Genomic DNA, 27,563 nt, shown 5'->3' with positions numbered 1-27,563 from the left:
AAAGATCATGGAAGAAAAAACAGGGACAACGTTAGGAGCCCTAATACAAGGCATAAACAGAATACAAAACATTACCAAAAATGATGAAGAGAAACCAGATAACTGGGAGCTCCTAAAAATCAAACACCTATGCTCATCTAAAGACTTCACCAAAAGAGTAAAAAGACCACCTACAGATTGGGAAAGAATTTTCAGCTATGACATCTCCGACCAGCGCCTGATCTCTAAAATCTACATGATTCTGTTAAAACTCAACCACAAAAAGACAAACAACCCAGTCAAGAAGTGGGCAAAGGATATGAACATGCACTTCACTAAAGAAGATATTCAGGCAGCTAACAGATACATGAGAAAATGCTCTCGATCATTAGCCATTAGAGAAATGCAAATTAAAACTACGATGAGATTCCATCTCACTCCAACAAGGCTGGCATTAGTCCAAAAAACACAAAATAAGAGATTTGGGAGAGGCTGCGGAAAGATTGGAACTCCTATACACTGCTGGTGGGAATGTAAAATGGTACAACCACTTTGGAAATCCATCTGGCATTTTCTTAAAAAGTTAGAAATAGAACTACCATACAACCCAGAAATCCCACTCCTCGGAATATACCGTAGAGAAATAAGAGCCTTCACACAAACAGATATATGCACACCCATGTTTATTGCAGCTCTGTTTACAATAGCAAAAAGCTGGAAGCAACCAAGGTGTCCATCAACGGATGAACGGTTAAATAAATTGTGGTATATTCACACAATGGAATACTACACATCAATAAAGAACAGTGACGAATCTGTGAAACATTTCATAACATGGAGGAACCTGGAAGGCATTATGCTGAGTGAAATTAGTCAGAGGCAAAAGGACAAATATTGTATAAGACCACTATTATAAGATCTTGAGAAATAGTATAAACTGAGAAGAACACATTCTTTTGTGGTTATGAGAGTGGGAAGGGAGGGAGGGTGAGAGAGGGTTATTTACTGATTAGGTAGTAGATTTTTTTTTTTTTTTAGTAGATAAGAACTACTTTAGGTGAAGGTAAGGACAATACTCAATACACAGAAGGTCAGCTCAACTGGACTGGACCAAAAGCAAAGAAGTTTCCGGGATAAAATGAATGCTTCAAAGGGCAGTGGAGCAAGGACGGGGGTTTGGGGACTATGGCTTAAGGGGACTTCTAAGTCAATTGGCAAAATAATTCTATTATGAAAACATTCTGCATCCCACTTTGAAATGTGGCGTCTGGGGTCTTAAATGCTAACAAGCGGCCATCTAAGATGCATCAATTAGTCTCAACCCACCTGGATCAAAGGAGAATGAAGAACACCAAGGTCACATGATAACTATGAGCCCAAGAGACAGAAACGGCCAGAGACTTACATCATCCTGAGACCAGAAGAACTAGATGGTGCCCGGCCACAACCAATGACTGCCCTGACAGGGAGCACAACAGAGGACCCCTGAGGGAGCAGGAGATCAGTGGGATGCAGACCCCAAATTCTCATAAAAAGACAAGACTTAATGGTCTGACTGAGGCTAGAGGAATCCCAGTGATCATGGTCCCCAAACCTTCTATTGGCCCAGGACAGGAACCATTCCCAAAGACAACTCATCAGACATGGAAGGGACTGGCAATGGGTTGGAGAGAGATGCTGATGAAGAGTGAGCTACTTGTATCAGGTGGATACTTGAGACTGTGTTGGCATCTCCCGTCTGGAGGGGAGATAGGAGGGTAGAGAGGGTTAGAAACTGGCAAAATCATCATGAAAGGAGAGACTGGAAGGAGGGAGCGGGCTGACTCATTAGGGGGAGAGTAAGTGGGAGTATGGAGTAAGGTGTATATAAGCTTATATGTGACAGACTGACTTGATTTGTAAACTTTCACTTAAAGCACAATAAAAATTATTAAAAAAAAAATCAGAGAAGAACGATGCTCTTGGCAAAAGCTAAGTACTTGTGTTTATTTTACCATGCCCCAGCCCCAAATCCAGCTTCTGTAGCTGTCAGTATTCCTGGGACTGAGACAGGTCCTGCGGCACTCTCTGAGCCATTGTCTCAGCCTTTGAAAGGAATAAATTAACAACTGGGGCAAAAGATAATCTGCCAGCTCCACTAAACTGGGGAGCTCAGGACAGAAGCGGTTCCTATCCAGGCACAAACAGTTCACAGACTTTGAACACCTTTCACACCTCATGGACCTGTGTGGACCTATTTCAGGAGAATAGGCCCTTATTGGCAGACTACAACACTTTCAGCTCTGCGGTGGGGAGGTGGGTTTTTGATGTTTGACTCCGCTTTGCCTATTAAACAGGGTCCTTACTTACCCACATCAGGGGTCTAAGAACTGGTGGCTCCACCCATGTCACCGAGCCACCTGTGACAGGGGTCCATGGATAATTAGTACCTCCCAGATATCAACTAAAGCCTAGAACACAGGACAAAGGAACCAGATGTCAGCCTAGATAAGGAAATCACAAAAATAAATCAAGATTAAAAAAACACTCAAAAAGGGGAAACAGCGATGTCACTATGTAAAAGGTGACAATATTAAAACATTAAAGATGGACTAAAAAATATAGTCATGGATCTTTCATATGGAGAGGAAGTCAAGGCAAAATAAAGAAATAAAAGTTAGGTTTAAACTTAGAAAGATAGGATAAGTATTGAGGTAACCACAAAGGAGACTAACAATCCTACTCATCAAAATAAAACACAAGAAAAAAAAAAAAAAAGACTCAGCAAAATAAAATCAACAATGAATAAGAGGAAAAGACATTATATAAAGATAAACTACTCAGCACAAAAAATTAAGTAGGAAAAAAAAACTGTCAACAACACACAAAAAGAGACATCAAAATGATAGCACTAAACTCATATCTATCCATAATTACATTAAATGTAAATGGATTAAATGCACCAATAAAGAGAGAGAGTGGCAGGATGGATAAAAAAAACATGATCCGCCTATATGCTGAGTACAAGAGACACACCTTAGAGACACAAACAAACTAAAACTCAAAGGATGGAAAAAATATATCAAGCAAATAACAATCAAAAAAGAGCAGAAGCGGTAATATTAATTTCTGATAAAATAGACTTTAAAGCTAAATTCATCACAAAGGATAAGGAAGGACACTGTATAATGATTAAAGTGACAATATACCAGGAAGATATGGCCATATTAAATATTTATGCACCCAATAACAGGGCTGCAAAATACATAAAACAAACTCTATCAGCATTGAAAAGTGAGATAGAGAGCACCAAAATTATAGTAGGAGACTTCAACACACCCCTCTCGGTGAAGGACAGAACACCCGGAAAGAAGCTCAATAAAGACATGGAAGATCCAAATGCCACAATCAACCAACTTGACCTCATAGACATATACAGAACACTCCACCCAACAGCAGCCAAGTATACTTTCTTTTCTAGTCACATGGAACATTCTCTAGAATAGACCACATTTTAGGTCATAAAGCAAGCCTTAACAGCATCCAAAACATTGAAATGTTACAAAGCATCTTCCCTGACTATAAGGCCATGAAAGTAGAAATCAATAACAGAAAAAGCATAGAAAAGAAATCAAACACTTGGAAACTGAAAAATACCCTGTTCAAAAATGACTGGGTTATAGAAGAAATTAAGGATGGAATAAAGGAATTCATAGAATTCAATGAGAATGAAAATACTTCTTATCAGAACCTTTGGGACACAGCTAAAGCAGTGCTCAAGGGTCAATTTACAGCAATAAATGCACACATACAAAAAGAAGAAAGGGCCAAAATCAAAGAATTATCCCTGCAGCTTGAACAAATAGAAAGACAGCAACAAAAGAAACCCTCAGTCATCAGAGGAAAGCAAGTAATAAAAATTAGAGCTGAATTAAATGAAATAGAAAACACAAAAACAGTTGAAAGGATTAACAAGACCAAAAGCTGGTTCTTTGAAAAAATTAACAAAATTGATAAACCACTGGCCAAACTGACAAAAGAAAAAGAGGAGAGGAAGCAAATAACCTGAATAAGAAATGAGATGGGTGATATTACAACAGACTCTACTGAAATTAAAAGAATCATATAAAATTGTACTCTAACAAATATGAAAACCTAGAAGAAATGGATGAATTTCTAGAAACACACTACCTACCTAAACTAACACAAACAGGGGTAGAACAACTAAACAAATGCATAACAAAAGAAGAGATTGAAGAGGTAATCAAAAAACTCCCAAAAAAAAAAAGCCCTGGCCTGGATGGCTTCACTGGAAAGTTCCACCAGAAGTTCCGAAAAGAGTTAACATCACTACCACTAAAGGTGTTTCAGAGCATAGAAAAGGATGGAATATGCCCAAACTCATTCTATGAAGCCAGCAATTCCCTGATACCAAACCAGGTAAAGACACCACAAAAAAAGAAAATTACAGACCTATATCTCTCATGAACTTAGATGTACAAATCCTCAACAAAATTTTAGCCAACAGAATTCAACAACATATCAAAAAAAAAAAAAAAAAATTTACCATAGCCAAGTAAGATTCATACCAGGTATGCAGGGATGTTTCAACATTAGGAAAAAAATCATCGTAATCCATCATATAAAAAAAACAAAAGACAAGAACCACATGATCTTATCAATTGATGCAGAAAAGGCATTTGACAAAGTCCAACACCAATTCATGATAAAAACTCTCAGCAAAATAGGAGTAAAAGGGAAATTCCTCAACATAATAAAGGGCATTTATAGAAAGCCAACAGCCAACTGAAAATGTTCCGCTTGAGAACAGGAACCAGACAATGATGTCCTTTATCACCACTCTTACTCAACATTGTGCCAGAGGTGCTAGCCAGAGCAATTAGATTAGATAAAGAAATAAAGGGCATCCAGGTTGGCAAGGAAGAAGTAAAAGTATCTCTATTTGCAGATGACATGATCTTATACACAGAAAACCCTAAGGAATCCTCAAGAAAACTACTGAAACTAATACAAGAGTTCAGCAGAGTATCAGGATACAAGCTAAACATACAAAAATCAGTTGGATTCCTCTACACTAACAAAGAGAACATCGAAGATGAAATCACCAAATCAATACCATTTACAGCAGCCCCAAAGAAGATAAAATACTTAGAAATAAATCTAACCAGAGACATAAAAGACCTATACAAAGAAAACTACAAAACACTACTACAAGAAACCAAAAGAGACCTACATAAGTGGAAAAACATACCTTGCTCATGGATAGGAAGACTCAACATTGTAAAAATGTCTATTCTACCAAAAGTGATCTATAGATACAATGCAATTCAGATCCAAATTCCAACAACAATTTTTAAGAAGATAGAGAAACAAATCAACAACTTCTTATGGAAGGCAAAGAGGCCCCGGATAAGTAAAGCATTATGGAAAAAGAACAAAGTGGGAGGCCTCACAATACCTGATTTTAAAGCCACAGTAGTCAAAACAGCCTGGTACTGGTACAACAACAGATACATAGACCAATAGAACAGAATTGAGAATCCAGACATAAATCCATCCACATGTGAGCAGTTGATATTTGACAAAGGCCCCAAAACAGTTAAATGTGGGGAAATACAGCCTGCTTAACAAATGGTGCTGGCATAACTGGATATCCATCTGCAAAAAAATGAAACAAGGCCCATACCTCACTCCATGCACAAAAACTAACTCAAAATGGATCAAAGACCTAAATATAAAATCTAAAATGATAAAGATCATGGAAGAAAAAATAGGGACAGCTTTAGGAACCCTAATACATGGCATAAACAGTATAAACATTATAAAGAATGCAGAAGAAAAACTAGATAACTGGGAGCTCCTAATAATCAAACACCTATGCTCATCCAAAGACTTCATCAAAAGAGTCAAAAGATTACCTATGGACTGGGAAAAAGCTTTTAGCTATGACATATCTGATTGGTGTCTGATCTCTAAAATCTATATGATACTGCAAAAGCTCAACAACGAAAAGACAAATAACCCCCATTAAATAATGGGAAAAGGATATGACATTCAGGTAGCCAACAGATATATGAAGAAATCCTTATGATCATTAGTCATTAGAGAAATGCAAATCAAAACTGCAATGAGATTCCATCTCACTCCAACAAAAAAAAAAAAAAAATTTTTTTTTTTTCTCCAACAAGGCTGATATTAATCCAAAAAATGAAAAACGATAAATGGTGGAGAGGTTGTGGAGAGACTGGAACACTTATACACTGCTGGTGGGAATGTAAAATGGTACAACCACTTTGGAAATTGATTTGGCGCTTCCTTAAAAAGCTAGAAATAGAAGTACCATAAGATCCAGCAATCCCACTCCTTGGAATATATCCTAGAGAAATAAGAACCTTTACATAAACAGATATATGCACCCCCATGTTCATTGCAGCACTGTCTACAATAGCAAAAAGATGGAAGCAACCAAAGTGCCCATCAACCAATGAATGGATAAATTATGGTATATTCACACAATGGAATACTATGCATCGATAAAGAGTGTTGATAAATCCATGAAACATTTCATAACATGGAGGAATCTGGAAGGCATTATGCTGAGTGAAATTAGTCAGTTACAAAAGGAAAATATAATATGAGACCACTATTATAAGAACTCAGGAAATAGTTTAAACAGAGAAGAAAATATTCTTTGATGGTTATGAGAGTAGGGAGGGAGGGAGAGAGGGAGGGAATGGGTTATTCAGTCATTAGATAGTAGACAAGCACTATTTTAGATGAAGGAAAGACAATACACAATATAGGAGAAGTCAGCACAACTGCAATAACTGAAAGCATAGAAGTTTCTTGAATAAACTGACTGCTTCAAAGGCCAGAGTAGCAGGGGCAGGGGTTTGGGGACCATGGTTTCAGGGGACATCTAAGTCAATTGGCATAATAAAATGTATTAAGGAAATATTCTGCATCCCACTTTGGTGAGTGGCATCTGGGGTCTCAAAGCTAGCAATCGGTCATCTAAGATGCATCAATCGGTCTCAACCCACCTGGAGCAAAGGAGAATGAAGAACACCAAAGATACAAGGTAGTTATGAGCCCAGGAGACAGAAAGGGCCACATAAACCAGAGAAGACTACATCAGCCTGAGACCAGAAGAACTAGATGGTGCCCTGCTACCACCAATGACTGCTCTGACAGGGAACACAACAGAGGACCCCCGAGGGAGCAGGAGAGTGGTGGGATGCAGCCTTCAAATTCCCATAAAAAGACCAGACTTAATGTTCTGACTGAGACTGGAAGGACCCCAGAGGTTATGGTCCCCAGACCTTCTGTTAGTCCAAGACTGGAACCATTCCCAAAGCTAACTCTTCAGACTGGGATTAGACTCGATAGAAAATGATACTGTTGAGGAGTGAGCTTCTTGGATCAAGCAGACACATGAGACTGTGGGCAGCTCCTGTATGGAGGAGAGATGAGAAAGCAGAGTGGGAAAGAAGGTGGCTGAATGGATATGGGAATACAGGGTGGAGAGAAGGAGTGTGCGCTCATTAGGGGGAGAGCAACTAGGAGTATATAAAAAATATACGTATATAGGAGTATATAGCAAGGTGTATATAAATTTTTGTATGAGGGACTGACTTGATTCATAAAATTTCACTTAAAGCAAAATAAAAATAAAATAAATAAATGAAAAACCATGGCTTGGTTCAGGTACACCTTAGACATCAAAGTGACATCTTTGCATTTTAAAAACTTCAGAGAGGTCTTTTGCTGTACAATACGACATGTCCTTTGATTTCTTGAGTGCTGCTTCCATGGATGTTAATTCAAGTAGAATAAAATTATTGATAACTTCGATTGGACTAAGAAGCAACATGATAAATGCAGAAGAAATTGAAGCTGTCAAATTATTTAAACTTTCTATGCTTCAGTTTCTTCCTCTATAAAATGGGGATAAGTACAGTACTTACCTTTTTGACTTTGTATCAGGATTATACATTAAAGCATTCAGAGTACAGTCAGTTCTGCTATGACGCTTGTTTTCAAAATGGTAATTTAATCCAATATAACTGGTAAATTAGGCAACAATTTGAACATTAACACAAATTTTGAATTTGCTTATGAGATTTTGTTATGAGAAATACAAGACAAACACAGATGAACAGAGTCAGGTAGGGATAAATAACACACACACACACACTCACCTCAAACATCACCAGCTACCTCAGCCCAAGGTATGTATCATGAGCTACCTGTGCCCACATCTGGTATTTCAACTTTCCATCTCATTTCAGATAATCCTCCTCCTGCTACAATAACTCACAAGCTGCAACCCTTCCAAAGTCCATCCCCACTAGCAAACTTCAGGCCATATGTATACAGTGCCATATTTATTGTAGGGTTTGTGTATTTCTTAATGAATTAGTATATGTAAAATAATGCTTACATTTTTATTAGGCTCCCATCTTTTTTGTGGTAAATATATGTATATACATACATATAGAATACATACACACAAAACATTTGCCATTTCACTGTTTTTTTACATGTACATTCTAGTGACATTAATTACTTTCACCATGTTGTACAACTATCACCATCAGCTTCTAATTTTTCCATCATCCTTAACAGAAGCTCAGTACACCCTGAGCAATGACTCCTTCTTTCCCTCTTCCTCCTCCTGGTAGCCATTAATAAACGTCAGTCTTTGTACATTTGCCTGTTCTAGGTCTTTCATGCTTATTGTTTTTAACGTGTCACTGATGAAGTTTCTGAGTGTTGTGCTCCTAGCGCCATTTTTTTCCCCATAGTCTCTGTGGTCTTTATTGCATGGCTTTGAATAGTGTGATGATTTTTGGAATGCAAATATCACATTCTAGAAGAAATGACCACATTTACAACAGTGCCTTCTATGCATTTGAACTTTCAATAAATTGTAGCTATTATTATGCTAAACAAAATAGACTCATTTTGATCAAATCTTAAATCTCTATCATATGAAAGAAGACAGAATGCAAATGCATTTAAAATCATGGTTAGAATTCAATCACTTAATATTCATTCAACAAATAATTACTGATTGCCTCTTAGGTGCCTGGCACTGGGTTGGCTGAGACATAAAACTAAGTGAAACGGCACAGTCACAGCCCTCATGGAGCTAAAAGTCTAACCAGGGACACAAACAAACAAACAAGCATCCTAAGTGCCAAGGCAAAGATATATGGGGTGCTATGTTTAAGTGGTTGGCTGCTAACCAAAAGGTTGGCAGTTCTGAATCCACCACCTGCTCCTTGGAAACCCTATGGAGCAGTACTACCCTGTCCTATAGGGTCCCTATGATTTGGGATTGACTCGAAGGAAATAGGTTTTTTTTGGCAATGGCGATGTTATCTAGTCTATCATCTGTCTGTCAGTTTGTCATATTGTGGTGGCTTGCATGTTGCCATGATACTGGAAGCTATGTCACTGGTATTGCAAATACCAGCAAAGTCACTCAAATGGTGGACAGGTTTCAGTGGAGATTTCAGATTAAGACAGACTAGGAAGAAAGCCCTGGCAAGCTACTTTGAAAATTAGTCAATGAAAATCTTATGAATCTCAACAGAACATTGTCCAATATAGTCCTGGAAGATGAGCCCCCAGGTTGGAATTCACCCAAAATACATGATGGCTGCAGCAATGGACTCTAGCATACCAACCATCTTGAAAATGTCACAGGACCAGGCAACAGTTTGTTCTGATGTACATGGGGTGGCCATATGTCAGAACAAACTGGATAGCAACTAACAACAACGTTAGCTAGTACATTACAGGGGCAATTAACCTAGTCTTAGAAGGCAAATTTTTTTTTTTAAGAAGGCATCCCAGAGGACATGGCTCTAAGGCCAGCCCGGAAAGGATGTGCAAGATTCTTCCAGAGAGAGACTATGTGGGCAGGATGGAGGAGGAATGTCCCAAGAATAGGGACCAGTAAAAACAAAGACCAGGAGGGAAGAAATTCAGCACGTTTGTGGAACTCAATGACATTCCCATTGATTTTCTGTAGTAAGAGGCAGAGACTGGTAAGAAAGAAGACTGAAAGGGAAGATGTTGTTGTTGTTACACGCCATTGAGTTGATTCCAACCCACAGCAACCCCATGTGACAGAAGAACTGCCCTATAGTGTTTCCTTGGCTGTTATCTTTATGAAAGCAGGGTCTTTCTTCCCTGTAGCTGCTGAAAGGGAAGGTACAAGCAAGTGAAGGTGCTTGGAAAAATCTACTAAAAAAGTTTGAATTTTATTCTAAGAGCAATAGGAATCCTTTGAGAAGTTTTAAGCAGGGGATCAGATAATCGAATTTGTCCTTTAAAAAGATCACTCTACAGGAGAACAATGAATTGGGGAAGGGCGAAACAAAGGGAGGAAATCTAGTGTTAGGAGGTTGTTGCACAGGTATGGAAAAGAAATGGTGCATGGTCTAGGATAATCACAGTGAGAAACAATTAGAAGATAATCAAGAAGTGGAGTGAGCAGGATTTGGTGGGATGGGGGAGTGAGAAGCAAGGGTCAAGGATGACTCTGAGTTTTGGGGTGAGGCAGTGAAAGAAAAGTAGTGTCATTTCTTAAGAAAATGAACTCAAACGAGAAAAGCATATTTGGACGGAAAGATGATGAGTTTTGTGTACACTGGTTTTTAATCATGAAATTATCATGGGACTGTAAAAGGACTAGGCCCACCAGATCTTCAGTGTTCTGTTGAGGCAACAAATTTCAGATGGAGTTAAAATGCAGTGGATTTTTGATTTAATTACATTTGACAAAACATGACTTTATGGTTCTAAGATGAAAGTGCTTGGTAGAGTTTGTAGAGAGATTTTTGGAATCCTGTTTTGCAAATAGAAACCCTGGTGGTGTAGTGGTTAAGAGCTACAGCTGCTAACCAAAAAATCGGCAGTTCAAATCCACCAGGCACTCCTTGGAAATCCTGTGGGGCAGTTCTACTGTGTTCTACACAGTCATTATGAGTTGGAATCAACTTGACGGCAATGGGTTTTGTTTTGCTTTTTTTTCTTTCGCAAACAAGAGTGATTGGTTTTATTTTAGTCCATGCAGAGTCAGGCCGTGAAAACTTTTGGTAAGATAAGTATAAATGGCTCTGAAACAGATATAAATGTTTTACATGATCACTTTAAAATGAAAATAATAAGTATTTAGGACAAGATATAGTCTGAGTTTCTCTGAACCCAAAATATTTTTATGAAGGGCATGAAATGTACAAAGATGGCCAAACTGGGGTTCATCCATCCTTAATTATAACTAGAGTAACATTGAAAGAAATCAAACAACACAACACAACATATTTCCTTTAATGGTAATGAAAACCCGAGTACAACCCCTTATTTTTCCTGCTTCTACTTTAGTGGACGTCAAATTCTAAAGGGATGAAAAAAACAACAATTTCATTTCTTTTTAAAGTCATTATTTTTAACTGTAGATAATTGTAGAATGAACTGGTAGACCCTGACTCCACTTAGCTTCAGGTTTCTACTAAACTTAGCAATAAAAGAGTGAAGTGCATCATTGCTATAATTATGGTCTCTAAATGTGTATGGTTTTAGATACACTATATCATTATACAGTACGTGCGAAGCTGAAACAAAACACTTGGGTTTCTGAACACACAGTGCTGAAAAAACAACCAATTGTAATTTACCTTTGTTCTACTCGTGGGGTTTGTCAACTGACTTTTATCTAAATTAAGATTTTTTGTTTTTAAAGATATACTTTTTCCACATCTGGAAAAAAAAAAAGGTCCAGTAGCCAAATAAAGGTATTTTTCAGCTCACTGCATTTAATTTATTATTGTCAGATCATTATATGAAAGTGAAGATTTAAAAAAAAATTTTTTTTTAACTATTGCTGTCTGATGAACTGATGATAGGAGTCAGAGATTTACAATTATTAAAAAAGATCTCCTATCTTTTGGACTTGTTCTTAATTGTGGATTTAAAGTAATGAAAAAAAATTATCAATTTGCCTTTAAATCATTTGTGGGTGAATGAAACCATAGACTGCAAATTACAAAGCCTTCACAAGGGCAGATAAGACAGGGAGGAGAACCAGCAGCACTGGCTACATGTGTAAGTAGAGGTGGGCCAAGGAGTGTTTCCCTATGAGCTGCTCGTGCACAGCAAGAGGCAGAGACCAACTCTGGCCATGTGGAAGGAGACCCAAGGAGCAGCGTTCTGTGTAAACCTTGCCATATTTGAACCGTAGGAGACCCGGGTTTTCATCAACAGTTAGAGTTCCAGCCTAAGAATGAGAAATTGTCTTTGTTTTGTCACTCTTGTCTAATGGTGGAGAGGGCTGAAGCAAGTGTCAGAGATGAGAATGTGCGTGTGCACGTGTGTGTGGGGGGGGGGTGGAGGTGATAGGGGACATAAGGGTAGGTTATGAGATATGACTAAATTCAAACACCACAATATATTCAGGTGGCTTAATAAAAACACTACAAGAGAAGCAGTTAGATGTTCTCTGGAATTTGCCCAGTTGTATGGATATTCACCCCACACGTCAGTTGGTCATACTGTGTGGTCTTGGTGTTGCTGTGATGCTGGAAGTTATGCCACCGGTATTCAAATACCAGCAGGGTCACCCATGGCGGAGAGGTTTCAGCTGAGCTTCCAGACTAGGACAGACGATGTTCTGACTCACAAAAAAAGACCAGACTTACCGGCCTGACAGATGCTGGAGAAACCCTGATAGTATGGGCCCCCAGACACCCTTTTAGCTCAGTAATGAAATCACTCCTGAGGTTCACCCTACATCCAAAGATTAGACAGGCCCATGAAACAAAATGAGACTAATGGGGCACACCAGCCCAGGGGTAAGTACTAGAAGGCAGGAGGGGGCAGGAAAGCTGGTAATAGGGAACCCAAGGTCAAGAAGGGAGAATATTGACATATCATGGGTTTGTTAACCAATATTATAAAACAATATGTATACTGTTTAATGAGAAGCTAGTTTGTTCTGTAAAACTTCATCTAAAGTGCAAAAAAAAAGTTTAAAAAAATAGTAATAATAGCTTTTCTTCTGGAGCAACTGACGGCATTTCATATGCCGTGTCATTAGGTTCCTAAAGAATGCCCTAAGGATGTTACTCTCTCTTGTCATAAGTGTAGATTTAAAAACTCAAATTACAAAGCTCTTCATTCTACATCCATTCTTTACTTTTCCAGAAATATTCAGTATTTTAAATTGAGATATGATTCCTATACCATAAAATTCAGCCTTATTTTAAAGTATATAATTCTGTGGTTTTTAGTGTGTTCCCAGAGTTGTGCAATCTTCACCACTATGTAGTTCCAGAACATTTTCATTATCCTAAAAAGAAACCCTATACCCATTAGCAGTCACTCCCCATTCCCATCTCCCCTCCAGTCACTGGCAACCATTAATATACTTTCTGTTTCTATAGATTTCCCTATTTGAGACATTTTATATAAAGGGAATCATACAATATGTGGCCTTTTGTGTCTGGCTTTTATCACTTAGCATAACGCTTTCAAGGTTCATCCATGTTGTAGCATGTAACAGAACTTCATTTCTTTTTATGACTGGATAATTTTCCATTTGATGAATATACTACATTTTGTTTATCCGTTTGTTATTGATAGACATTTGGGTTGTTTCCATTTTTTGGCTATTATGAATAATGCTACCATGAACATACAAGTTTTTGTATGGATGTAGGTATTCAATTATCTTGGGTATATATACTTAAAAAAAAAATTTTTTTTTTTTTTTTTTTTTGTACTTAGCTTGGGTATATACTTAGGAGTGGAATTGCTGGGTCAGAGGGTAACCTTATGTTTAACATTTTGAGGAACTGTCAGACTGATATCCAAAGTGGTTGCACCATTTTACAATCCCACCAGCAATGTATTAAGATTCCACTTTGTTCACATCCTTGTTAACACTTGCTATTGTCCATCTTTTTCATTGTACCCATCCTAGTGGGTATCTCATCGTAGTTTTTTTTTTTTTTTTTTTTCCATTGTGGTTATTTTAAAAAATATGTTCAGAAAAATATACAATAGCATATATATTATATATTAGGACATGAAAATCAACATTCAAGGTATTACAGCCTCTGCCTTTACACTGGACATCCCACAGGCATGTGCCATAATCCTTGACAATCAGCGTGCCCTCATTCTCATGGAATGGACACAGGACTCAAGATAGGTTTGTCAATCCTGAACAGCCTGCTGGAGTAGTCTTAAAGAGTACCATTTTGCATTGTAATATTAGGGGTTGATTATATCTTTGAGTTCCTGGAGATAGGCAGGCTAAGTTTTACCCTTGGGCATTTTAATTACAAATGCCAGTACCCCTTCCCTTTATTTTAGGTTTAGACTAGTTTGAATTTGGCTTCTGTCATTTGCAGAATGTGCTAACCAACACAGATTTTTGACCAGTAAATCCATCTCCCAAAAGTCTAAAACACTGAATTTCATATACATTTTGAAATAATTACTTCAATGTTTTGTACAATTTTGTTAACTTAATATTGTTTTCTTTTAAAAGAAATAGTATAAAAACAACTGATAAGGAACACAATAGATTTCTTCTTCAAATTGACATTTAGCTGGTAGTTCACCAAGGAACTTCACCAAGACAAAAAACTACACTCACTAAAACTTAAATTTCACAGAAAAACAAATGCCGAAATGTGGGGAAATTTTCATATAAGATAGAAGGCAATTAGAAAAGTTTCCCAAGCTAATTACATACTCACACCTTCTCTTAATAAAGTAAATTATATGAAAATGTTAGGGAAATTGTTCGTATATCTCCTGAATCAAAAACCTAGGATCTATACCACAAAAGATGTAAGCTGCTTTCTTTTCCACCCCAAGAGCATAAAGCAGACAGAATGCCTCATTGTCTACCCTTATGCCCTTAACACTGTCTTTGTGAGATAAGTAAAAAAAATTTACCTATACATATGCACCAAACCAAAACCAAACCCATTGCCACTGAGTCAATTCCAATTCAGAGTGACCCTATAGGAAAGAATAGAACTGCCCCAAAGGGTTTCCAAGGAGCGCCTGGTGCATAGAAACTGCCAAGCTTTTTGGTTAGCAGCTGTAGCTCTTAACCACTACACCACCAGGGTTTCCGTACACACACAGACAGGAAGAATTCCTGAGACCACCTAGGCAGAAAAAATAGATTTACAAAGGTCAAAACCCATCTGTTCTCTTCTGCTAGTGTAACATGAAATGTCAAAAAACAGTGAAATAATTGTACAGGGTTTTAAGAGACAACGGTGTAATCCAATAATTTTATAGCAATGTAAGTTCTTTTATACATGAGATTAGCAAAAGATTATCTTCATCAACACAAGAGCTTAGAAAATGCAGCCATATAAATGAACTCTCTGGTTTAACTCGTACTTTCAGCAATTATGTAAAATAACTGACCTCTGGATGGGAAAATTATTATGTATAAGGAACATATAATGAACACTAAAACCAGTTAAAATAGAAATAAACCTAAATATTATTGTAAATCTAGTTAACCTTGCTCAATGCAAATGTCAAAAGTAATTTCTAAAGAGAAACTATGAAAGAATAATTATATAAGAACAACAATACAGATCTGAAATCACTTTATATATATTCTTTTTTTTTTCCCCCTTGTCTGTCTCTGCTCCTAAAGCATAAACTCCATAAGGATTGTTTTGTCTGTCTTGTTCCTTGATTATTCCCAGCACCTGACACATACTTGGGTACATAGAATACTTTGAATAAATAATAAATATCTGTCCATTATATAAAGACTGAGAGGTATACAAAGGCGGGTTTGAGGAGAACATTTTTAAAATGCACTATTTTTTTTTTGCAAATTGGGAGATTTAAGACATATTTTGTATTCAAACTCTAACAATTACATAAAAGTGAGTTAAGAATGCTTTCAAAAAATTTAAAGGTAATTACCAAAGGGTATAAAAACAGGATGTAATTCTCAAAATGTTAGAGAAGATGAAAATAATAAAACACTTTCCATATTTTAGTAAGAAATACCAAGAAAACAAAAACATCGAAAACATGGAACACAATGGCAGATGTAAGATGAAATACAACTATTACACAATAAATGTAAAGGAATTAAAATATTCTACTAAAAAGACAATCAAGTTGGGTAAATAACAAAAATTAAATATATGCTGTTTACAAGAGATTCTCCTCAAACAAACTGACCCAAAAAGATTAAAAGTAAAAGAATGGACATCAAATAAAGATTAAACAAAGCTTAGAAAGTTAGTATTTCAAAGAGTAGAATTCGGGTATGAAGCATTAAAAGTGAAAAAAAGCATAAGTTAATATTTTTAAAGATTAAATTTCACACTGAAAATTTAACTGTCATGAAATTTTGTGTGTGGAAAAATATTATATCAAAATACATAAGGCTAAAATCTGTATAAAACTGAGATGATCAGAATAGCAATGGAAGACTTTAGCACATCTCTTTACTCTTTCATGGATCAAGGAGACAGAAAAAATATATATATGATACATAAACTTAAAATGTATATTAACTTTGGCCTCATTAAGTGGGAAATGCACTTTACTTTCTAGTATCACTGCTGCATACACAAAAATAAATTATAATCTATGCCACAAAGAAAGTCTTAATTTCCCAAAGTAGAAATTGCATAATCAATGATTTCTTATAATAATCCAATAGAATTAGAACTTAAAACCAAACATTAATTAAAATAATATAAATACCTAGAGATTGTAAAAGTCACCTCCTAGAGCCTCAGGCCAGCTGTGCAGAAAAAGGAGAGGCAAAACATTATCACAGTCAGCAGTTGGGATGAGTTACAGAGAAGCTTAAGTGGTATGGATGGCAGTCTGTTTGGAAGCAGCTGTTCAAAACAGCTGAAAAGAAAGAAGTAAACTCTAAATCCTTGCTTTTCAAAATGTCCTCTATGGACCAGCAGCACTGAACACACTCGAAGCTTGTTAGAAATGTAGAATTTCAGCCCCACCCTGATGTTACCGAATCAGAATTTGTCTTTTAACAACATATTCTAGCAACACATTATTACATTACAGTTCGTGAAATACTGCCCTAAATAGTCACACAGAAAACATATGCACTTCATCGTCAGTTGTGTAGGCCTCTGACCAAATCAAAAGGGGTCAAGAGGTGTGATGTCCTCAGGGCATGTCAGAGTTAGTGAAAACGAGTTCTAAGCATATTAAACGAAAGTGGCAACTGAGCAGCTAATACCGCACCAACCCCTAAAATATTCTTCATTAAAAAGTGTAATAATTAGAAAAAAAGAAAGAAAAATGGGTGATAGATCTCATTCATATGTCATTGTTGTTACTTGCCTTCAAGCTGGCTCCAACCCATAGCAACTCCATGCACAACAGAAAAAAATATTGCCCTATGCTGTACCATCTTCAGATTGTTGCAATCACTGTGTGTTTTGAGTGCCTTCCAACTGAGGGGGCTCATCCTCCGGCACAATATAGGACAATATTCTGTTGTGATCCACAGCATTTTCAGGATTTTCCTGGGGTGGAGCCAAGATGGTGGAACAGACAGACGCTTCTGGAGAGCCCTCTTTACAACAAAGACCCGAAAAAACAAGTGAAATGAGTATATTTATGACAAGCTAGGAGCCCTGAACATCAAAGGCCAGCTTGGAAAACGAACTGAGAGGCAGGGGGAGGAGGATACATTTCAGAAGTTGAGAGAAGTTACCAGACCTGAATCCTGGGGAGCCCTCAGGCACCATTCCCAAGAGCTGCAGTGGCGGGCTGGTACTAGCCTTCAGCCACAGTTTCCTCAGGGAGAAGCATCCAGCCACACAGCCTACTCACTCCTCCGGAACCAGAGAAGAGGGGTGCTCTCAGCAAAAGCTAAGTACTTGAGTATATTTTACCGTGCCCCCCGACCCCCAAGTTGGTTTCAGCGGCTGAATTCCCTGGGCCTCAGACAGGCCCTGTTGAGTGCCCAGAGCCATCCTCCCAGCCTTGGAGAAGGAATAAATTTGCAATTTGAGGGAAAAGGTAATTTGTCAGCTCCACTAACTGGGGGAGCTCAGGACAGAAGTGGCTCCTGTCCAGGCATAAACGGTCTGTGGACTTTGAGTATCTTTCCCCTCTGCATGGACCTGTGTGGGCCTATTTCAGGAGAATAAGCCCTCCAACCATTTCAGCTGTGCAGCAGAGAGGTGGGTGTTTGATGTTTGACATTGCTTTGCCTATTAAACAGTGTCCTCACCTACACACATCAGGGGCATAAGGACTGGTAGCTCCACCCAGGTCACCCAGCCACCCGTGACAGGGGTCCAGGGATAACTGGTACCTCCCAGTCTTTACAACAAAAAACATTGGGTGCCGATGGTCCATCTGCAGAACCCACCCACCTGTATACTCTGGGAAACAGGGACACGCTTTTCTCAGAGACATATGGGGACGATTCTCAGCCCATTGCCTTGTTCAGAGTGTGACCCCCTGCTGCAACCAGATACCAGTACCTACCCCAGTCACCCGTGCCCCTCTAAGACTGTAGAACAGAGCCTGTACCACAGCATTTTCACTGGCTAATTTTTGGAAGTAGATCACCAGGCCTTTCTTCCTAGTCTGTCTTAGTCTGGAAGTTCTGATGAAACCTGTCTGCCATGGGTGACTCTACTGTTGTTTGAAATACTGGTGGCTTAGCTTTCAGCATCATAGAAATACGAAGGACACAATAGTATGATAAACTTCTTCCAAGACAGATATGTTCGTTTTTCTGGTAGTCCATGGTATATTCAATATTCTTCACCAACACCACAATTCAAAGGTGTCGATTCTTCTTTGGTTTTCCTTATTCATTGTCCGATTTTACATGCACATGAGGCAATTAAAAATACCAGGCTTGGGTAACACACACTTTAGTCCTCAAGGTGACATCTTTGGTTTTTTTAACACTATAAAGAGATCTTTTGCAGCGGATTTGCCCAATGCAATGTTGTTTGATTTCTTTTTCTTTTTTTAAATATTGTTTTAGGTGAAAATTTACAGCACAAATTAGATTTCCATTCAAAAATGTATACACAAATTGTTTTCTGACATTAGTTGCAATCCCCACAATGTGTCAGCACTCTCCCCCTTTCTCTTCACACCCTGGGTTCTCCTGTCCATTTGTCCAGTTTTCCTGTCTCTTCCTGCCTTCTTGTTTTGCTTTTCAGCAGATGCTGTCCTTTGGTCTACTAAACTTAATTGAACTAAGAAGTATATTCCTCACGTGTGTTATTGTTTGTTTTACAGGCCTGTCTAATCTTTGGATGAAAGGTGGACTTCAGGAGTGACTTTAGTTCTGAATTAGCAGGGTATCTGGGGGACATAGTCTCGGGAATTCCTCCAGTCTCTGTCAGACCAGTAAGTCTAGTCCTTTTTTGTGAATTTGAATTTTTTCCTACATTTTTCTCCTGCTCTGACTGGGAGAAAAATGTAGGACTCTTCATTCTCCTTTGCTTCAAACATGATGGGACCAATAGATGTATCTTAGATGATCATTCGCAAGCTTTTAAGACCCCAGATGCTACTCACCAAAGTAGTATGTAGAACATTTTCTTTATGAGCTCAGTTATACCAGTTGAGCTAGATGTCCCCCAAACCATGGCCCCCCAGCACTCAGCCCAGTAATTTGGTCCCTCAAGGTGTTTGGATGTGTCTAGGAAGCTTCTGGAAACCCTGGTGGCAGAGTGATTAAGTGCTACAGCTGCTAACCAAAGGGTCAGCAGTTCGAACCCTCCAGGAGCTCCTTGGAAACTCTATGGGGCAGTTATACTCTGTCGTATAGGGTAGCTATGAGTCGGAATCAACTCGACAGCACTGGATTTGGTTTTTTTGGTTTTAGGAAGCTTCTATGACTTTGTCTTGGTCAAGTTGTATTGACTTTCCCTATACTGTGCGTTGTCTTTCCCTTTACCAAAGTTAACACTTGTCTACCACGTATTTAGTGATTTCCTTTCCCCACCTCCCCTCTCCCTCATAACCATCAAAGGTTGTTTTCCTCTGTGTGTAGATCTCTTCTTGGGTTTTTATAATAGTGGTCTCATACAATATTTGTTCTTCTGTGATTGATTTATTTTGCTCAGCATAATGCCTTCCAGATTCATCCATGTTGTGAGATGTGTCACAGATTATTCATTGTTTTTTTTGCCGCATAATATTCCATTGTGTGTATGTACGATAATTTATCAATTCATCTGCTGATGGACACTTAGATCTCTTCTATCTTTTTGCTGTTGTAATAATACTGCAATGAACATGAGTGTGTGTGTCTATTCGTGCAACTCATCCATTGATGGGCACCTTGGTTGCTTCCATCTTTTTGCTAATGTAAACAGTGCTGCGATAAACACGGGTGTGCATATATCTGTTCGTGTAAAGGCTCTTATTTCTCTAGGATATATTCCAAGGAGTGGGATTGCTGGATCGTATGGTAGTTCTATTTCTAGCTTTTTAAGGAAGGTGTCAAATCGATTTCCAAAGTGGTTGTACCATTTTATACTCCCATCAGCAGTGTATAAGTGTTCCAGTCTCTTCACAACCTCTCCAACATTTACTATTTTGTGTTTTTTGGATTAATGCCATCCTTGTTGGAGTGAGATGGAATCTCATTGTAGTTTTGATTTGCGTTTCTCTAATGGCTAATGATCGTGAGCATTTCCTCATGTATCTGTTAGCTACCTGAATGTCTTCTTTAGTAAAGTGTTCATATCCTTTGCCCATTTTTTAATTGGGTTATTTGTCTTTTTGTTGTTGAGTTTTTGCAGTATCATCTAGATTTTAGAGATCAGACACCAATCAGAAATGTCATAGCTAAAATCTTTTCTCCAGTCTGTAGGTAATCTTTTTACCCTTTTGGTCAAGTCTTTGGATGAGCATAGGTGTTTGATTTTTAGGAGCTCCCAGTTATTTAGTTTCTCTTCTGCATTGTTAGCAATGTTTTGTATACTATTTATGCCATGTATTAGAGCTCCTAATGTTTTCCTCATTTTTCTTCCATGATCTTTACTGTTTTAGATTTTATATTTAGGTTTTTGATCCATTTTGAGTTAGTTTTTGTGCATGGTGTGAAGTATGGGTCTTGTTTCATTATTTTGCAGATGGATATCCAGTTATGCCAGCACCATTTGTTAAAGAGACTGTCTTTTCCCCATTTAAAGGACTTTGGGCCTTTTCAAATATCAGCTGCTCATATGTGGATGAATTCATGTCTGGATTCTCAATTCTGTTCCATTGGTCTATGTAGCTGTAGTTATACCAGTACCAGACTGCTTTGAGTACTCTGGGGGTAAAATAGGTTGTAAAATCAGGTAAAGTGAGGCCTCCCACTTTGTTCTTCTTTTGCAGCAATGCTCTACTTATCCCTGGCCTCTTTCCCTTCCACATGAAGCTGGTGATTTATTTCTCCATCTCATTAAAAAATGTCGTTGGACATTTCATAACATGCAGGAACCTGGAAGACATTATGCTGAGTGAAATTAGTCAGTTGCAAAAGGACAAATATTGTATAAGACCACTATTATAAGATCTTGAGACATAGTTTAAACTGAGAACACATTCTTTTGTGGTTACAAGAGGGGGGAGGGAGGGTGGGTGGGAGAGGGGTACTTACTAATTAGATAGTAGATAACAGCTACTTTAGGTGAAGGGAAGAATGACACTCAATACAGGGGAGGTCAGCACAACTGGACTAAACCAAAAACAAAGAAGTTGCCTGAATAAACTGAATGCTTCGAAGGTCAGCAAAGCAGGGACAGGGGTTTGGGGACCATGGTTTCAAGGGACATCTAAGTCAATTGGCATAATAAAATCTATTAAGAAAACTTCCTGAATCCCACTTTGAAGAGTGGCTTCTGGGGTCTTAAATGCTAGCAAGTGGCCATCTAAGATGCATCAATATGTCTCAACCCACCTGGAGCAAAGGAGAATGAAGAACACCAAAGACACAAGGTGATTACAAGCCCAAGAGACAGAAAGGGCCACATGAACTAGAGACTACATCATCCTGAGACCAGAAGTACTAGATGGTGCCTGGCCACAACCGATGACTGCCCTGACAGGGAACACAACAGAGAATCCCTGAGGGAGCAGGAGAGCAGCAGGCCCCAAATTCTCATAAAAAGACCAGACTTAATGGTTTGACTGAGACTAGAAGGACCCCGGTGGTCATGGTCTCCAAACCTTCTGTTGGCCCAGGACAGGAACCATTCCCGAAGCCAACTCATCAGACATGGATTGGACTAGACAGTGGGTTGGAGAGGGATGCTGGTGAGGAGTGAGCAACTTGAATCAGGTGGACACTTGAGGCTATGTTGGCATCTGCTGCCTGGAGAGGAGATGGGAGGTTAGAGGGGGTTAGAAGCTGGCAAAATGGACATAAAAAGAGATAGTGGAAGGAGGGAGTGCGCTGTATCATTAGGGGGAGAGTAATTGGGCATATGTAGTAAGGTATATATAAGTTTTTGTGTGAGAGACTGACTTGATTTGTAAACTTTCACTTAAAGCACAAATGAAAATTATTTTTTTTAATGTCGTTGGAATTTGGATCAGAATTGCATCGTATCTATAGATGGCTTTTGGAAGAATAGACATTTTTAAAATGTTAAGTCTTCCTATCCATGAGCAAGGTATGTTTTTCCACTTATGTAGGTCTTTTTTGGTTTCTTGCAGTAGTGTCTTGTAGTTTTCGCTGTATAGGTCTTTTACATCCATGGTAAGATCTATTCCTAAGTATTTTATCTTCTTTGGGGCTACTGCAAATGGTATTGATTTGGTGGTTTCCTCTTCAATATTCTTTTTGTTGGTACAGAGGAATCCAACTGATTTTTGTATGTTAATCTCGTATCCTGATACTCTACTGAACTATTAGTTTCAGTAGTTTTCTTGAGAATGTTTTAGGGTTTTCTGTGCATAAGATCATGTCATCTGCAAATAGAGATACTTTTACTTTTTCCTTACCAATCTGGAAGCTCTTTATTTCTTTATCTAGCCTAATTGCTCTGGCTAGGACCTCCAGCACAATGTTGAATAAGAGTGGTGATAAAGGGCATCCTTGTCTGGTTCCCGATCTCAAGTGGAATGCTTTCAGATTCTCCATTTAGGATGATGTTGGCTGTTTGCTTTGTATAAATACCCTTTATTATATTGAGGAATTTTCCTTCTTTTCCTATTTTGCTGAGAGTTTTTATCATGAATGGATGTTGAACTTTGTCAAATATCTTTTCTGCATCAATTGATAAGATCATTTGGTTCTTGTCTTTTATTTATATGATGGACTACCTTGATTGTTTTTCTAATGTTGAACCATCCCTGCGTAACTGGTATGAATCCCACTTGGTCATGGTGAGTTATTTTTTTGATATGTCATCGAATTCTATAGGCTAAAATTTTGTTGAGGCTTTTTGCATCTAAGTTCATGAGGGATATAGGTCTGTAATTTTATTTTTTGTGTGGTGTCTTTACCTGGTTTTGGTGTCAGAGATATGCTGGCTTCATAGAATGAGTTTGGGTGTATTGCATCCTTCTCTATATTCTGAAACACCTTTAGTAGTAGTGGTGTTAACTCTTCTCTGAAATTTTGGTAGAACTGTGCAGTGAAGCTGTCCCAGCCAGGGCTTTTGTTTTTGTTGGGAGTTTTTAAATTACCTTTTCAATCTCTTCTTTTGTTATGGGTTTATTTAGTTCAAACTCTGTTTGTGTTAGTTTAGGTAGGTAGTGTGTTTCTAGAAATTCATCCATTTCTTCTAGGTCTTCAAATTTGTTAGACTACAATTTTTTTTTTTTTTTTTTGGCTTTAAAAAACAGAAGTTTATTTTCTCGCAGTTCTGGAGGCTGAAGTCTGAATTCAGGATATTGGCGGGCTCATGCTCTCTCTGTGTCTGCTCTAGGAGAAGATCTTTCCTTGTTTCTATCAGGTTCTCTAAGCCCCGGGCATTTCTTGGTATTCCTTCACTCATAGATGTATCTTCACATGGAGTGTCCCCCCCATGTGTGACTCTGTTTCTGTGTCGGTTCTCCTCTTTTTTTTTTTTTTAATTAATTTTTATTAAGCTTCAAGTGAACATTTACCATTCCAATCAGTCTGTCACATGTAAGTTTACATACATCTTACTCCCTTCTCCCACTTGCTCTCCCCCTGTTGAGTCAGCCCTTTCAGTCTCTCGTTTCGTGCCAATTTTGCCGTCTTCCCTCTTTCTCTATCTTCCTATCCCCCCTCCAGTCAAGAGTTGCCAACACACTCTCCAGTGTCCACCTGATTTAATTAGCTCACTCTTTATCAGCATCTCTCTCCCCCCCGCTGACCAGTCCTTTTCATGCCTGATGAGTTGTCTTCGGGGATGACTCCTGTCCTGTGGCATCAGAAGGTCTGGGGAGCATTGCCTCTGGGATTCCTCTAGTCGCAGTCATACCATTAAGTATGGTGTTTTTATGAGAATTTGGGGTCTGTATCCCATTGGTCTCCTGCTCCCTCAGGAGTTGTCTGTTGTGCTCCCTGACAGGGCAGACATCGATTGTGGCCGGGCACCAACTAGTTCTTCTGGTCTCAGGATAATGTAGGTCTCTGCTTCATGTGGCCCTTTCTGTCTCTTGGGCTCTTAGTTGTCGTGTGACCTTGGTGTTCTTCCTTTGCCTTTGCTCCAGGTGGGTTGAGACCAATTGATGTATCTTAGATGGCCGCTTGTTGGCATTTAGGACCCCAGATGCCACATTTCAAAGTGGGATACAGAATGTTTTCATAATAGAATTGTTTTGCCCACTGACTTAGAAGTCCCCTCAAACCATGTTCCCCAGACCCCAGCCCCTGCTCCGCTGACCTTTGAAGCATTCATTTTATCCCGGAAACCTCTTTGCTTTTAGTCCAGTCCAATTAGACTGACCTTCCTTGTATTGAGTGTTGTCTTTCCCTTCACCCAAAGCAGTTCTTATCTACTGATTGATCAATAAAAAACCCTCTCCCTCCCTCCTTCCCTCCCCCCTTTGTAACCACAAAAGTATGTGTTCTTCTCCGTTTTTTCTATTTCTCAAGATCTTATAATAGAGGTCTTATACAATATTTGTCCTTTTGCCTCTGACTCATTTCGCTCAGCATAATGCCTTCCAGATTCCTCCATGTTATGAAATGTTTCAGAGATTCGTCACTGTTCTTTATCGATGCGTAGTATTCCATTGTGTGAATATACCACAATTTATTTACCCATTCATTCATTGACGGACACCTTGGTTGCTTCCAGCTTTTTGCTATTGTAAACAGAGCTGCAATAAACATGGGTGTGCATATATCTGTTTGTGTGAAGGCTCTTGTATCTCTAGGGTATATTCCGAGGAGTGGGATTTCTGGGTTGTATGGTAGTTCTATTTCTAACTGTTTAAGATAACGGCAGATGGATTTCCAAAGTGGTTGTACCATTTTACAATCCCACCAGCAGTGTATGAGAGTTCCAATCTCTCCCCAGCCTCTCCGACATTTATTATTTTGTGTTTTTTTGGATTAATGCCAGTCTAGTTGGTGTGAGATGGAATCTCATCGTAGTTTTAATTTGCATTTCTCTAATGGCTAATGATTGGGAGCATTTTCTCATGTGTCTGTTGGCTGCCTGAATATCTTCTTTAGTGAAATGTGTGTTCATATCCTTTGCCCACTTCTTGATTGGGTTGTTTGTCTTTTTGTGGTTGAGTTTTGACAGAATCATGTAGATTTTAGAGATCAGGCGCTGGTCTGAGATGTCATAGCTGAATATTCTTTCCCAGTCTGTAGGTGGTCTTTTTACTCTTTTGGTGAAGTCTTTAGATGAGCATAGGTGTTTGATTTTTAGGAGCTCCCAGTTATCGGGTTTCTCTTCCTCAATTTCGGTAATGTTTTGTATTCTGTTTATGCCTTGTATTAGGGCTCCTAGGGTTGTCCCTATTTTTTCTTCCATGATCTTTATCGTTTTAGTCTTTATGTTTAGGTCTTTGATCCACTTGGAGTGAGTTTTTGTGCATGGTGTGAGGTATGGGTCCTGTTTCATTCTTTTGCAAGTGGATATCCAGTTATGCCAGCAACATTTGTTAAAAAGGCTATCATTTCCCCAATTGGCTGACACTGGTCCCTTGTCAAATATCAGCTGCTCATACATGGATGGATTTATATCTGGGTCCTCAATTCTGTTCCATTGGTCTATGTGCCTGTTGTTGTACCAGTACCAGGCTGTTTTGACTACTGTAGCTGTATAATAGGTTCTGAAATCAGGTAGAGTGAGGCCTCCCACTTTCTTCTTCTTTTTCAGTAATGCTTTGCTTATCCGGGGGTTCTTTCCCTTCCATATGAAATTAGTGATTTGTTTCTCTATCCCCTTAAAATATGACATTGGTATTTGGATTGGAAGTGCGTTATATGTATAGATGGCTTTTGGTAGACATTTTTACTATGTTAAGTCTTCCTATCCATGAGCAGGGTATGTTTTTCCACTTAAGTATGTCCTTTTGAATTTCTTGTAGCAGAGTTTTATAGTTTTCTTTGTATAGGTCTTTTACATCCTTGGTAAGATTTATTCCTAAGTATTTTATCTTCTTGGGAGCTACTGTGAATGGTATTGATTTGGTTATTTCCTCTTCGGTGTTCTTTTTGTTGATGTAGAGGAATCCAAGTGATTTTTGTATGTTTATTTTATAACCAGATACTCTAACAAACTCTACTATTAGTTTCAGTAGTTTTCTGGAGGATTCCTTAGGGTTTTCCATGTATACGATCATGTCATCTGCAAATAGTGACAGCTTTACTTCCTCCTTGCCAATCTGGATACCCTTTATTTCTTCGTCTAGCCTAATTGCCCTGGCTAGGACTTCAAGTACGATGTTGAATAAGAGCGGTGATAAAGGGCATCCTTGTCTGGTTCCCGTTCTCAAGGGAAATGCTTTCAGGTTCTCTCCATTTAGAGTGATATTGGCTGTTGGCTTTGCATAGATGCCCTTTATTATGTTGAGGAATTTTCCTTCAATTCCTATTTTGGTAAGAGTTTTTATCATAAATGGGTGTTGAACTTTGTCAAATGCCTTTTCTGCATCTATTGATAAGATCATGTGGTTTTTATCTTTTGTTTTATTTATGTGATGGATTACATTAATGGTTTTTCTGATATTAAACCAGTCTTGCATACCTGGTATAAATCCCACTTGATCAGGGTGAATTATTTTTTTGATGTGTTGTTGGATTCTATTGGCTAGAATTTTGTTGAGGATTTTTGCATCTATGTTCATGAGGGATATAGGCCTATAATTTTCTTTTTTTGTAATGTCTTTACCTGGTTTTGGTATCAGGGAGATGGTAGCTTCATAGAATGAGTTGGGTAGTATTCCGTCTTTTTCTATGCTTTGAAATACCTTCAGTAGTAGTGGTGTTAAGTCTTCTCTGAAGGTTTGGTAGAAGTCTGCAGTGAAGCCGTCTGGGCCAGGACTTTTTTTTGTTGGAAGTTTTTTGATTACCGTTTCAATCTCTTTTTTTGTTATGGGTCTATTTAGTTGTTCTACTTCTGAATGTGTTA

Source organism: Elephas maximus, chromosome 22 (genome assembly GCF_024166365.1).
Source record: "Elephas maximus indicus isolate mEleMax1 chromosome 22, mEleMax1 primary haplotype, whole genome shotgun sequence".
In the NCBI taxonomy this organism is placed as follows: Eukaryota; Metazoa; Chordata; class Mammalia; order Proboscidea; family Elephantidae; genus Elephas; species Elephas maximus.
Note: the sequence above shows the minus strand (reverse complement) of the source record.